Source organism: Mixophyes fleayi, chromosome 1, assembly GCF_038048845.1.
Source record: "Mixophyes fleayi isolate aMixFle1 chromosome 1, aMixFle1.hap1, whole genome shotgun sequence".
Taxonomy (NCBI): domain Eukaryota; kingdom Metazoa; phylum Chordata; class Amphibia; order Anura; family Limnodynastidae; genus Mixophyes; species Mixophyes fleayi.
In genome coordinates this window covers 441,114,519-441,130,244 of record NC_134402.1, presented here as the reverse complement: position 1 = coordinate 441,130,244, position 15,726 = coordinate 441,114,519, and the positions used below count along the sequence as shown (strand labels likewise).

Sequence of the window (15,726 nt, the reverse complement as noted above, 5' to 3'; positions counted from 1 at the left end):
TAGGTATCCGTGGCGCCGTACAGGGACATACAGAGACGCGATACAGGGTGAGACAGCACGGTACAGTTAACAAAAAGCACAGTAACTCAGAAGCTCAAAGTACAGCTAGATGAAAGGTGAGAGCCCCCTGCGGTGAAGCTAGAGGGGCAGGAGGACCCCACGGAAGAGACAAGGAGCTGGAGAGCAGAGTTAAGGTGGTGGAGAACAGGAGGAGAGGAGGCCCTGCTCAAAGGAGCGTACAATCTAAGGGGAGGGTAGGACGGACAGAGACACAAGGGTGGGAGGAGGAAAGGGGGAGAACGGAGAGAGGGAGAGGGGGGAGAGGAGAATTAAGAGGAGGGAGGCAGGAGGAGGGCAGGATAGGGACGGCGGTAGGTGGGAGGCTGGAAGGAGGTCGGTTAGGTGGGGGACTGGAAGGCTTTGAGGAAGAGGTGGGTTTTTAAGGCCCGTTTGAAGCTGGACAAGTTGGGGGATGTTCTGATGGAGCGGGGGAGCTGGTTCCAGTGAAGGGGGGCAGCACGGGAGAAGTCTTGGATGCGAGCATGGGAGGAGGTGACCAGGGGGGAGGTGAGGCGACGGTCATTAGCCGAACGCAGAGGGCGGGATGGAGCGTGGATGGAAATAAGGTTGGAGATGTAGGGAGCAGTGGAGTTGGAGAGAGCCTTGAAGGTAAGTGTAAGGAGCTTGAACACTATTCTGTAGGGGAAGGGGAGCCAGTGAAGGGATTGGTATAGGGGGGAGACAGAAGAGGAGCGGCGAGAAAGGAAAATGAGCCGATAATAAAATAAGTACATTTCCAATACACAGTGTCAAGAGTTAGTATATTTGTAACTATATAAATTGGCACACTGTGCTAATAATTTCAATATATTATCACAATAAGTTATTTATAGGTGATCCATCCAGATGTCCCCTTTATGGAACAACCCCGAGTTCACTCCAGGACTTGACCCCAGTACATTTAAATGTTGGACAGAATGTCAAATTCTTCCACAACATCATCCCCACAAACTTCTTCTGAGATCTCTGACCTCCAAGATCGATTCGGACTACCCTTAGCCATATTTTATCATTACCTACAAATTCACCACTTCTACCAAGACAAAATAAAGAGCAGAACCCCTCATCTCCCCTTCCCATTAGAAGCCTTCTGTCTTCACAGATCCACCTCCAACAGACTGATTTCAACATTTTATTGAATACTCCTGAAACATAACCAACCAGATAAGGAACGACAGTTGGGAGGAGGATATGCATGAGGTCATTGGCCCTGAGGATTGGCCCTGAATCAGAGAAGCTGTGGCCAAGAGCTTCATTTGTACGCAGCTCAGGAAAAATTCATACAAACCCCTTGTCACGGTTTGGTATTCTAGACTCTTGGTTCCGTTCCATAGGTGTTGTAGGAATGGATCCTCGGGAATTGAGAGCAAGGTAACACACTGGCAAGAGATAGTAGTACCCAAGGGTAAATAGATGACAGATGCAGGATAAAAGTGCAATCAGCGGTTTAATGATGACTGGATGAATTAACAGGAAAGTCTTGAGATATATATATATATATATATATATATATATATATACACACTAGGAATGTAGTATAAGGTGGGCGGAGCCACCGGCAATATCATATGTAATGTGAACAATCAGCATGTAATTTAGATATGGCATAGAATGAACAGTCCAGCAATAAGGTGGAAAGAATAAGGCAGCAGATATATGGTATCACAATAGAGCAGCACACATCAGATGAAAGAGTAACAGTCCAGTTAGCAATACAATCACAATAGATGTGGCAGGGATCCGGTACCATACAATGCCTTATTACTTTCATTAATATATGAACAGTTCAGCCAGAGAAGAGAACAACAAGCAGCTTGATGATACGACTTGTAGTGCCACTGAGCCACAGAGGCCAATGCGGAGTAGATGAAGCTTGAACAGGACGGCTCAGAGAGATGACTTGAAACAGTAGAATAGTAGCCTGACGAAGTCAGGTGTGGTTTAAGCAGTCCAGTCCTAGGATCAGCGATACAGCGGAGGCAGGTGTAGCTTGAGCAGTATAGCCCGTGGAGTAGCACACAGCGGAGACAGGTGCAGCTTGAGTGGTATAGCCCGTGGAGAAGAACACAGCAGAGGTGTTTGCAGCTTGAGCGGTATAGCCTGCGGAGTAGCACACAGCAGAGACAGTTGCAGCTTGAGCGGTATAGCCCATAGAATAGCAACACAGCAGAGATAGGTGCAGCTTGAGCAGTATAGCCCATGGTGTAGCAACACAGCAAAGGCAGGTGCAGCTTGAGCTGTATAGTCCGTGGAGTAGCACACAGCAGAGACAGGTGCAGCTTGAGCTGTATAGTCCTTAACAGCAACACAGCAAAGGCACTGACGATCCAGATGAGAGCTCAATGAATAGGTAGGAACCTAACCAGACTGGTAACTTGATCAACAGGCCCAGAGGAAAGGGAAGAAGTGCCTTTTCAAGTCTGGAGCCAAAACAGGAACCAATAGGAATCTTAATTAGAAGTAGTCAGATAATCAGTCTGCACATGCGCAGATCAGAACTTAGAGGTTTGAAGTCTGTTAATGAGACACATGTGAGTGTCTCAGTCTTTGTCTATGGAAGCCGAATGAGCAGCGTGTGACACCCCTCTTCCGCTTGTACCTATAGCCAACAAGACTTGGAGCTATCTACCCAAATGCTTCAACTTCCTGTTGGCGTATTTGTGGAGGAGACGGCATTCTGTCCCACATCTGGCGGACATGCCCCAAGAGATCATACTTTTGGACTGAGGTCTGCCGTCTACACACACGTTTAACTTAAATCACAATACCCGACTACATCTCCTACCATCTACTTCACCGCCCAATCCCTAATACCCCGAAACACACACAAAACTGATTGGGCACGTCTTATTAGCTGTGCGATGTCTAATCACCCTAAATCTGAAAAACGCAGCACTCCTCCCACCATCCAAGCACTAATCCCAAAAGTATGGCAAATACACCAGATGGAACACATCACCAGCATAATCCGCAACTGCCCCCTCCAATTTTCCCACACTTGGAACGGCTCACCTCACCTCAGAACACTGAACACCTCCCCCGTATCTCCAGTACTAACATCTCCCAGGTATTCCCTCCTCCCCTGTCCTCACTCCCCTCCTTTGCCTTTCTCTTCCCTTCCCCATCCCACACATTGAACTCCCCCTCAAGCAAAACAGCGCCTCCTAAGTGAGCAATAACTGTGCTAAGCATACTTGTAAAGAATTGCAAACTTGTCTCTTTAATCGTTTAAATTGTATACCTCGCACCCCGCCTTCCCTTTTTTTTATTTCTGTATCCCTTATTTCCCATTGAACTGAAAAAACTCAATAAAACAGATATTAAAAAAAAAAAATGCAGATGCATTGTCATGAAAAATTGCGCTCCTCACGAAGTTTGCGCCCCCCTACTTGGTGATGCTAGGGGGAGGGATATGTGATAAAGGGAGGTGTTTGCTACAGGCTTCTAAAAAAGGAGTTAGACATTTAGCTGGCAATCTGCATAGAAAGGTTACAAACAGAGTTGCACATTTGTACAGTAGTACACCTAAGTTTAAGAGATACAGGTGGAGGACATATGTGTGACAAAGTAATATTTACTTACTTATTTGTATTTATTTACTGGTACTGGCATGTGGTGTTGGTGCAGTAGTGTAATGTAGTTAGTGTTGTGTGTTTTACTGTATGTCATAGGAGTCAACTTTTTAAAGTGATTGGGGGTACGCACGTTACCCCTTCCCTCTCCCATATGACTGAAAAATACCATGCATAGACATGGTTAGTGGCGGCGGCAAAACAAATATTGGGGGGGGGGGGGGTGCAAGCATGTCTATGTTACATATTATAATGAATTGTGAATTTGGCTAATATTTGTATAAAGGTCTCAAAATTTCTCATCAATTTTCCTACAAATCTGGTCACCTTGCTTTAACATCCTAAAAAAAAATATTCGTGCTCTATCGAGCCAAATGACCTGCTGGGACCTCTAGTTCCACAACACCTGGAGATCCACAGACTGTCTGTCTTCCTATATATAAGTCAATTTGAAGAGATAGGGGTCTATTTATGACCCATTGTATTTATCCCATGTTAGTTATTTCTTATCGCATTGATAAAAAATAATTTAACGTGTCTATTTATTAACATTGTTCAGCCAGGCCAGCATCTCTGACAGTAGACTGTCCAGGAGAATAGTTTATAGTAAAGTGATGGCAACTGCGATCACTTTACATACAGGTTCCTAAGGCCAGGCAGAATTTGCGATGGGGAGGTATACAAAACCTGCCGGCAGGGCCATCTTTCCCATTGGGCACGATGGGCAGGTGCCCGGCATAGGCAAACCGAGGGTGGGGGGTTTCCTAGTGCCTGGAAACCCCCCTCTCAGCCTGGGGCACTGTATAATTGAGGTGGCTGGACCCTGCTCCCGCTTCACATGGCTCTGCTTGAAAAGGGAGAGCTGCGCGCACCTAACAGTAGTGCACACAGCATTGCCCATGTATATTATAAGGATAGGAAGAGTTGTAGAGCAGCCAAGCACTGTCTACAATTATAGCCACGCCCCCATGCATGCTGGTCACGCCTACTGGCGGAGTGGTGTGGAAACCCCCCTCTACAAATCCTGCGTTTGCCCCTGCCCGGGGGCCCAGGGGGAAAGGGGGCCCTGGCAGGTCTGCTGTAAAAAATCCTGTAAAGAAAAAAAAAAGAAGAAACTTACCTTTTGCGGTCACCTGACCTTTCAGGTCAGGTGACGATCCGGCTCACTCCCTGGTCCTCTCTTCCGTGATGCGCTCGCAGTGAATGTCGGGCGCCCGACATTCACTGCGAGCACAGCATGGAGGAGCACAGCATGGAGGAGCACAGCGACGAAGTACAGAAGAGGATTCAACGCATCGCGATTGAAAGGTAAGTTAAGATATATATATATATAATCCTTTTTTTTACTTATATATTTATATATAGGGGCCCCGGTGCACTGCTGTGCCCGGGGGCCCATACTGTTGTTAAGGTGGCCCTGCCTGCCGGCGGGGACAGGTCCCAAGATCCCGCTCTGCGATGCTCTACCCATAAACTACAATGACTAACGCCATCTCGTTATCTGTCAGAGTCAAGCTCAGAAATTCGCAACTTGATCAATAGTGGAAAATCACAGTCCCCATAGACACCTATGGGGACTGGATTTGAGAAGAATATGGCTGGGACCGTATTAGATTTCGGAGTCCTAAAATCATAAATAACCTTGTTACTAATTAATGCAGTAATATTATCCTCTTCAGAGGTTGATACATAGACCCCATAGAGACATATTTTCTGCACCAACTATACAGTAACTACACATTATTTTATTGAGCATTTTGCTTTTAATAAGAAGCCTATTTAATTCAGCTTATGCATAAATGTTAGAAAATAACAGCAGGTGTGTTTGACATTCACATAGAGAGCAGACATTGTTTGGAAGCATTTGGCACCCAGTAATGATTTGAGGACGGCTACACCACCCCTCCTATGACTGCAGGGGGGCTGTCAGTAAACATGTGATACCTCAGCAGCAGTCACAGTGTGTGTGTGAGGGGTGGAGTGTAGGGCCCGGCAGAGAGAGGGAGAGCTGCAGGCAGGCAGGCAGCGTGTCACTGGGCTAGGATCTGGAGAGAGTCTGTGTCTGGGCAGAGTGGATCTCGGGGATCTGCTCCCTGCATGCACTGCACCTGATCCCCTGGTATCCAGCCTGCATCCAACCTCACTCCCAGTCTTCCCCCTTATTGATTGCAGAGGAGGCGATGGAAGCAACAGTGTTGTGAGCCGGGCAATGGACTGACACATCCATCAGACAGACAGACACAGCATCTCAGCCCTGCACAGCTAAAGCGTAGGTGTATATTTATATTATATTGCATTTATAGAGCTCTGCACACTGTGTACACTCTATGCATTGTGCCAAATCCACAAGTACCCCCTGGAATCATATACAATGAGGAGGGGTATCTGCTAATATCAGGCCTCGAACTTACAGCACTTCCAACTTTGTGATATATATATTTTTTTTAATGCTACCTGATTGTGTGTCAATTAGTATATAGAGTATGTGGCCATGATTATAGGGCATATAACCACTGTGCTTGGCAGACCCTGTCTCCCACTGCATGGAGGAAAAATTGCTAAGTTTCTGAATGAACCCAGTTTGTAGACTGTGATTGACAGGTTTGCAGTATTTATGTGGACATTTTGAATTCATTTTAATTATCATTCATCACAATCCTGCTGGTGTCATTTGGAAAGCAGGTGTATATATGTAAAGCATGTTTAAATGTTAGGGGCTTAGTAAATGTGATTGAGCATTTGTAAGATTATGAAGTCTGCATTCCCAAAAGCTCTTTCATTCTATATACTCCTGTGCTAGCATTATTATGTCTGATACAGTGTATTGTCCTCAGTCACAGACACTTTGTGTATCCAACTGTTCAAACAAGTTGTTTTTTTTTCACTTCACAACAAAAATTAAAATTTGCTGACAGTATGTTCATGCGTTATGAGTATTTGAACCATTTTTCACAGTCAGTGATTTGTCTGCGATCTGTTGTTATGCTTTAACCACTATCATTATAAGCCACTTGGATTGCAATTAATTCTTGTGATAAGTACATTATTTTTATTATGAATATGAAGATATACCTATGTTGTTTGTGCTCAAGGGTGAATTTGTAATAGAAAGGTATTAGTTATTTTCTTAACTATTAAAAACTGGGTGTGAATGTTGTGATGTCTGATATTTCATGTCTTCGTCTTAACTGGACCGTCTGGGTTCTTTCCTCTGGGAATGTTTAAGCCACAGTATCTGTTTTACTAATAATCCATCATTTTAAATCACCTACTGTGGATATTCAGAATTAGTGAGAATATTTTGCTATAATTATGTGTCGCTGTGTTTGACCCTTTAAATGTGTTATTCAGTGGCTTTTATGGTTCATTTAATAAAATGTTTATTGGTAAATTTATCAAGCTACAGGTTTGGTTATAGCAGCCAATCAGATTCCATCTGTCATTTTGTAGACTGTACTAAATAAACGGTAACTAGAATCTGGTTGCTATAGGCAACGCCTCTACTTTTTCAAACCTGCAGCTTCATAAATTTACCCCTTAGACTGTAACAGAGACAGAGGTCCAGTATGTGATTCTTTAACCATAATGTGCTTATACTGTAGATGGCTATCCATAATTTTGTTACATGCACTCTGAACAGTACAACAGTTTATATCTTGAATTGCATATAGGCACTGTGTGGCTTTCCAGTTGATGTGGAACTACAAGTACCAGAATGCAATGCACCCAGAGGCTGGGACTTGTAGTTACACAATGACTAAGGAGCCACTGTATGCCCGAGCCTGCCTTATATGAACCTATGTATTTATGTGCATTTAAGGACTGTGTATTGTACGACTTGACAGACATGAGATTGATTATTTACCATTTATAGCGCTATGGAGGCATTGATTACTTGCCATTTATAGTGATATGAAGGCCGATTGATACCGAAATCGCTGTTTTTTGCGTTACTTTTACCACTTGCTGTAGACATTGACCCTTTAGAACTCCATCAGTCAACATGTGGTCACGTCTCTGGATAATTCAGATAATTATTACATCTGGCTTCCAAGGTTTTATAATCAGTTTACTTGTAAATGGGTTTTTCCTGTGGATTACACCAGGATTGTGGTAAATCGGAAGGCAGAATTCTGTCTCCTGGTACATTACACAAAGTGCACACAAATCCCAGAAACCTTCCAGTTTTATAAGAACACTTGAAAACATCCTTTGTAAAATAAAAAAAGATTTGGCACTAAGCTAATTGTTTTTTAAAATACAGTCATAATGGTTTAAACTTAAGATATTTGGTTTAGTTTTGATCAAGTACACATTTATAAAAGTTACATTACATTCGCACAACTTATTTGTAATATTCATTCTTAGATATACGTTTCCTAAAGAACCCCCCCCCCCCCTTCCACTATTATGCTTGTCTTGTAAGTTGTGCCATCATATATACTCAGTAAACAAGCCACACCTACTTTCATGACATCACTCGTTTTTCCTTGATATTATGGTCAACTGAAGACAGGGACATCCCAGGAAAGAAGATCCCTATATATATTATCTTTTGTATTTTCTACATTCTATTCGCCCCTGACATGGTATATCACAGTGCTGGCTAACCTGTGACACTCCAGGTGTTGTGAAACTACAAGTCCCAGCATGCTTTGCCAATGTATAGCAGCTTATTGCTGAAAGGGTATGCTGGGACTTGTAGTTTCACAACACCTGGAGTGTCACAGGTTAGCCAACACTGGTATGTCACAACATTTCCAGGCTGTATAAATGTTAATGCTACCACTGAAGAATTTCCTAGCGATCGAAGCAAGATGGTTTATTCCTTGGATGGTCAATTATGACCTTGAGGTGGAGAGCAAGACCGCTCTTCTTGTGACGTCATGAAATGATACGTGTGAACTGTGTGCTTGGTTTACAGGATACTGCATGGATTTACGCATGAACGTGTTATCCATTGCAGAGTGCAGTAATCGTTTGTGGGACGCTGGGAAAATCAGGGTGGATGGAGGGGCTTCTCTACAGCGCGGGTAGGTGCAATGATGTCTCAAGACTATTTACCCAGTAAGGGGTCTATTTATTAAAGTGGGATCAGCCGTTATAACAAAGGAAACGGCAGTTTTCTCCGTAAAATGGCCATGGCTCAATTAGTGAATGATTTATTGCCCTTCATTAAAGTTATCTTCTGCCATTAATGTTTCTTAACGCAGTGCGAATAGATTGATATGGGGACTGCAAAGTTCTAAAGTTCATAAAGCTTTGAAAGCTCAGCTTTCCGCAGCAAGGTAAAGCCATCTTAAGGATGGCGATAGATGTAATTTTCAATGGGATCCAACCAAAGCCTCTCCGGCTACGCTGGATCACTTACACGTGGAAGTGTCATGCACATGCGCCAATGCACTTCCTCCATTCACCGGCAGCGCTAGGCAAAAACTGGTTCATGCTGAACCTAGAGTAGAGTAGCTCCTAGAGTAGCTCCAGCATGGTGAATTACAGTGGTGATTTGCAGCGTTGCATGTTGATTGTCCTCGCACTGTTTTAATGAGTTGAACCCCCCCCCCCACTAAGAATAAACAGGATGTGATATAATATGGGAATAATGATATGCAATGATCTGTTAAGGGTATATGAAGGCGATCCAAAGTCAAATGTTTCTGACTTGAAATGAAGGCAGCCTTGAGGTTTCCTGATATTTACGGAGTTACGAAACGTAAATGAGAGTCAAATGAGAAGTGTATCAGTATGTAAGGAGGTACAGCCCTGCAAAATAGATACAATTGCACACATCTAAACATGCAGTGCTGCATACGTTTGTCTCTTCACTGTCTGTGATCTCGGTGGACATCGAGTAGACGAGAGTCCTGATCGCCTAAGGGAGAGACTTTTTGGAGAACTGGAGCTGTACCAGATGCATAAACTCTGGTTCTACTTAGCAGGTGGAGAATACATTCATATGCTGCCCAACCAAAGGTTATATACATTGCTGGACTTTTATAAAAACTGGTTCTCAATAAAATTCAACTAGTTGTCATAATTGCTATTTGCTTTTAAAATATTTAAAAAGGGAATTTGTTTAATCTATGGTGCTCACTTCAGCCTTGTATTGGTGACGTTACTGTTTCTGGTTGTTATTTTTATCATAGATTTGTAAGGCGCCACAGAGCTCCGCAGAAGGAAAAACAGGACATATATAAAACAGGGACATAACACGGTAGACAACATAAATACAGGCATGGAAACAAAGGGTACGGAGGACCCTGCTCGTGAGAGCGCTTACATTCTAAGTGGAGGAGGGCACAGCTGAAATAGGACCGAGTGTGGCTCAGAGTGGAGATTGGGACAGTTGTGTGCATTAATGAGGGTAGTATAGATGGGAGTAGGGTAAGCTCTAATAAAAAGATTTGTTTTCAGAGAGTGCCTAAAGATTCAAAATGTTATGTGTCACAGCAATGCTTGCCACCTTTTCTGGAGTCAAGAGGGCCCTGCGTTGTCCCCTTGACCTGCGGCCCATTTGCACACAGATGGCCTGATTATTGTTCGAATGCACGTCCGTCTTTGTTCCGTATCTTGCGCAAAATAGTTCTGCACATGCCCAGAAACGGGCCTTGCGCCAATGAATGCAATTTATGTCTGTAGGCAAATGACACTTGTGACTGCTATGACTTGGGAGGCAGAACAGGGCGGGAAGGGCCGGATTAAAATAGGCCATGTACAGATTACTATCGAAACCTAGCTTGAGAAACGTTTGGATTTGAAGACTGCCGGAACGGCGCCCACGTTTTTTAAAATGCAAGCTGCCTCCGAACATGAATTCAGGTCCAGAGTGAAACGGAGACACAGACAGGTAGGCATAATACTGATGACCTTGGAAGTGTTCTCTCTCTGAGTCCCGGTTTCCAGAAGTCCCAAAATCACTGCATCGCTACGACTTAGCTGTCCTGGTAGCTGGAATAAATTTGCGCTTACGGCTGATGCACTGTGCTGTTTGCTCCACCTCTCTCCACGCACTGAATCACTGATGAGAGCAGGCAGGATGGGGGTTGATATGAGCAATTTTGTGACCCATCCACCACTTTCCTGGTTACTGTTTTTTGGGTTTTTTTTTCCTGGGAGGGGGACCCAAGCATACATTCCCACTTCATACAGGACACACCCCCGGTTTCTGTCCCATTTTTTTTTTTTAAACGGCCAGTCATCGCTAGTTGCAAGAAAGATACTCTGCATAATTATAAATGCAATTATTTCCAGATCGGCTGTTTCCTGCAGAAAATGGGCAACATAAAGATATTTCGCTGCATATTTAAACTGTACCTGTCAGTTGCACACAGTGGAGACGATAATGTGTACATGTTAAAACCAGAATCTAATCATTCAAATTTTTTCATTTCCTATAACTGAACAAAGTTATAGCGAGGGAAGAACGAAATTAAATATTCCTATAACACAGAAGAGGTAGAAGTGTAAATTTTACGCTTGGCAGACAGCTCGCAGTTTTCAGCAGCGCCACAGAAGATGGAGAGTTCTGTAAGAGAGACTTCCCTTGTGTGCCTTATAAGAGCTTTCATGTGTTAACCAGCATCCTGTGAATAAAAAGTGCAGCTTTTAATATTCATAAACCTACTTAATGTATTGCAAAGCTAATCACCATAAAGAAATTCTACCATCAAAGCCTCCGTGCTATTAAAAGACAAAATACTTCAAAATTGAAGATGAAATGCTACTTCGGGGTAGCAAGAGTGAGTTGGCATCGCTGTGTATTAAATAGAAAGTTCTGTCTCAAGTTCAGTTCTGTCTGTCACGTCTGTCGCTTTTATTGGCTTGACAGAGTTCAGCTGCTGGTGCCGTTGGCCGGGTAGTCGGGGTTTTTAGTGTTTTACTGTGTACATGAATGATTCTGAAGCAGAGATGTCTTGGACACTGTTCAAAAATGTTTAACTTGTTTAGTTCCTACAATTTTTCCGAATGCTAGCTAACTGTTACTATAAAACGGCACTCTCGCTGTTCGTTTCTGCTTGAAGGATATCTCCACATTGCACACAATATACGCCTTAAGAAAAGCAAAGGAAAAAAAAAAGGAGTAAACTTGCTCTTGGACAAACCATGTTACAATGCAAGGGGTGCAAATTAGTTTATTATTTTGCACGTAAGGTAATACTGGCTGCTTTTTCATGTAGCAAATACTAGCTTTATTTTTACATTGAAATTTAAAGTTGATCTAGGACATGACTTGCTCCAAATAAATCTGTCCCCATATTTTAATTCACCCCCTCCAATGCAACATGGTTTTGCCAAGGTGCAAAGTTACTCCTTTTTTTTTTTTTGCTTTGCTTTCCTTAATGAATCAGGCCCTTGATGTTGAATTGCAGTAATTTACCAAATGCAATATAGTGGTCAAATATCCCTAATTTCCAGGGATAGACACGGATTTTAATGATTTGTTCCTGGTATGTAATCATTCACCCCGTACCACACACTCACAATAGGGTTAGAATTTGTCAGAAGCCAGATAACCTACCAGTGTGTTTTTGGACTCTGTGGGAGAACAATCAAGAATGCAAGAAAAGATGCTATAAAATAAAGTAGTTTTTCCTGTATTTTTTTTTTTCTTTTTCAATAAAGCAGTTTTATTTTTTTTAATAACAAACTTTATTTTTTTGCTGATACTGGAAGTCTAAGTCCAGGCTTCCAGTTCCAGTGTCGGCTCACACGTGTGCAGACAAGAGGTTGGAGTCCTCTTACTACTGCCAATCAGTATTACAAGCTGCCATGGCAACGTTTTTGTCTTTAAAATGGATGGAAAAATATTTTTAATCGCTGCAATAAGGATCGATCAAAAATTTACATTATTGCCGGGTCTTCATAGCTAAGACTCCTATATTAGCTAAAATGACTCTTCGTATACCTCCTAACATTTTCACAAACCAAATCAAGAAAATGGAGTAAATTCATCAAGCTGCAGGTTTATAAAAGTGGAGATGTTGCCTATAGCAACCAATCGGATCCTAGTTATCATTTACTTAGTACATTCTACAAAATGACAGCTAGAATCTGATTGGTTGCTATAGGCAACATCTCCACTTTTTGAAACCCGCAGCTTGATAAGTTTACCCCAGTGTGTGCGGGCACCTCTGAAAAGAATCATCATTATGCCTTTTTGGGATATGCCACGCCCCTGTGGGTGTGCCTGTCTTTCTGGCGCTCTAGGCCGCCTCCAACCTGCCCTCTATTACTGAAAAACCCTGAATTTCCACGTGGCATGTGCTCACGATGAACATATGACAATTTGGAAAAAACTGTTTACATTTAGGAGAGCGGGACGACGTTCTATATCAGGGGTCAGGGAACTTTTTTACCTTTTACCCCAAAATATATTTAGAAATGCCGACGTTATCCCCTTGATTAGAAATAAAGGAAATAATAATAATAATAATTAAGGAAATCCTATATTATTAATTATTTGAATTCAAACCTGTATGGAATCGACTTCAAAATTCAGGTTTTGGAGAAATGATGTTGCTTCATTGTTGATACGAGAGCATCAATATTGGGGCATTTTGATGTCGGAGCAATTTGGATACAGTCTTCAGCGTCCAATCGATTTCTCTGCTTTGTTTTTATGTTCGTTAGAGTGGAAAATCCTTGTTGCAAAGATAGATTTGACGATGATGATGAGACTTGATGAAAACTGTATAAAATGAACACATGGAAATTGATTTAAGCACCAATGTAAAACCATCCAAAGAGAGAAAAAGACACCAAAGCACCTCTAATTGAGCACCAGGTGGGGCCTGATTGTTGTGCAAGGCTCTAGTTAAGCATCTAATAATAATGCAATTGACTATATATATATATATATATATATATATATATATATATATATATATATATATCCTCCATACTCTCTTACTTCCCTTACCCTATATGCCTCGGAAAAGTCATTTTTACCCTATTTGGGGTAATTTACCCCTGTTCGTCGGCCACTGTTCTATATTCTCCTGTGCTCGCATTATTATGTCTGATGCTGTGTCTTGTCCTCATTCAGACACCTTGGGGCGATTCAATTCTGCCGCGAATAAAGCAGCGTTAGCAGTTCTTCTGTTGTTACGATAAAACTGCGCATAATTACATTAAATACGGTCATTTCAACGCTGCATTTTTACTCTCGGCTCTCTGAGCTGCGAGATGAAATTCAGGTTAAAATTACTGTATTAACGGTAATATTAACGCCGAGTTATTCGCGGCAGAATTGATTCGGCCCCCTTGTGTTTCCACCCATACCTCCCAAATGTCCTGATTTCAGTGGGACAGTCGCAATTTTATGGCTCTTTCCCGCTGTTCCGGCCAGAGACATGTTTGTCCCGCGCGTGGGAATGTTGGGGGAAGGGAGGTTTGTAAAAGGCAGCTTAGTGCTTTACAGCGCTAGGCAGCCCTCTGAAGGCTTGGCCACGTCCCTTGGGCAACGTCGCTAGCCCTCTCTCTCGCTGCCGGGGGCAGAAATATTGGAAGTTATGCCCGCCTGTTCAAACAAGGTTTCTTTTTTTTTTCCTCTTCACAACAGAAATTAGGTTTAGAGGACCATATTAATGCATTCTGAGTGGGCCTATTTGAGACATCTGATTCTTTTGTACAGTCAGTGGTTTCTGTGTGATCTTGTGTTAATAAGTTTCAATTATAAGCCTCTTGGTATTCTGATTGAAATTGGTTTGTTATGATGGGAACGTTATGATTATTATGAATATAGAGATATACCAATGCCATTTCTGCTCATGGGTGAATTTGTTAAAGATATTATTAATTAATTATTAACAACAACTCAGTGTGAATGTTGTGGTATACCGGGCCTGATTTATCATGGATCGCAATTTGCATATTTGTTTTACAAAAAAAACAGACGAAAATTGAACGTATGTACGCCTGTATTCAAGTACAAGTGGACCTCAAGAAACTTTTCCATTTGAATACGGGTGTAAGTTTGCTCTGGCAATAAGTGTCTGCATACGGCAAGTAAGACACAACACACTTCAGGATAAGCACAATGCATTTGTACAATATAAAGTGCCATCAAAATGCATAGAAAAAATATTAAGTATATTAACATCAATGCTATATTAATAAAAATACATTTAAAAAAGTGTTTTTAATTATTTCTTACATGAAATACAGGTGTCATGATGTTACCCTACTGCGCATAAATTTCTTTTTTTTGGCAGTTGCTCTTATCACTATTAATCCTACTTACACCTGCCCTGTAGCTGTTTCAAGTGATGTGGCTAAAAATCACATGAGATGTCCAGAGCTTGAATCAACCTTGGTAAGCCCGTATTGTACATTGCCTGCGTACATACACCACTTCCCCTCCCACACTTCAAATCGTAGGCACTTTAAAGTGTCATTTGCATTCGAAATTGAATTCTATGCACTTGCGTTCACTAGCTTTCAATTCGTTTCTGAGTATTCGCAGAGCAGTTCCACGCAAAATACGGCATGCAACAGGTCTTGCAGTACGTTCCTCGATGAACCAGGCCCATCTTGTCTTAATCTTCAGTGGACAGTCTGGGTCCATCCTATGCAGAATTGAAAAATACAAATGTCACTGGTCTGCACCTGTGGATCTGTTGGGGAAGATTTGAGATCACGCCTACAACACGCAGAAGGGAATCTAGTTAAGAGCGATTTGCTGAAATTGCTATCGCTGCATATAAGTATTTTGTGCAAACTAATTGTTTTTAAAAAAATGTGTATGTGGACTTTTATGGTGGAACCCAAATATCTCAGCAACCTGACCTCCTGATCTTTTGTACTTTACCCCCCTTCCCCTTTTCCTAGAACTGATTACTTTGATTTGTAAATAACTTTAATAAATTCTATACCATAGAATATAAAGTACATAAAACAAATGTGGCATATCATTTACTGGCTGCAAGCAAGCAAGGAACGGTGTCCATAACACCTCAAATGACCCTTCCAGGTTGTCAATTCCACCTATAGAAATCCCATAAAAGCAACGGCCATGCGCATTCTAAGTTAGAATGCTGGGCATGAGCATAATCCTCCAACCCAGCCGAACATCTTAAACCTTCTCAGCCAAGCC

The 15,726-nt window shown here is 42.2% G+C and overlaps 1 protein-coding gene across 3 annotated transcripts in view; it reads left to right on the top strand.

The window, feature by feature from the left end:
• The first annotated feature begins 5,597 nt into the window (after positions 1-5,597).
• RAB27B (RAB27B, member RAS oncogene family) overlaps positions 5,598-15,726 on the top strand; it is a 187,217-nt gene continuing 177,088 nt past the window's right edge. For 2 of the 3 annotated variants that reach the window (XM_075185401.1, XM_075185410.1), the window contains exon 1: positions 5,599-5,901. The gene's annotated coding sequence lies outside the window, so the exon portion shown is untranslated. Of the gene's footprint in view, positions 5,902-15,726 lie in introns of all 3 variants that reach the window. The other variant, XM_075185428.1, reaches the window with a different exon arrangement.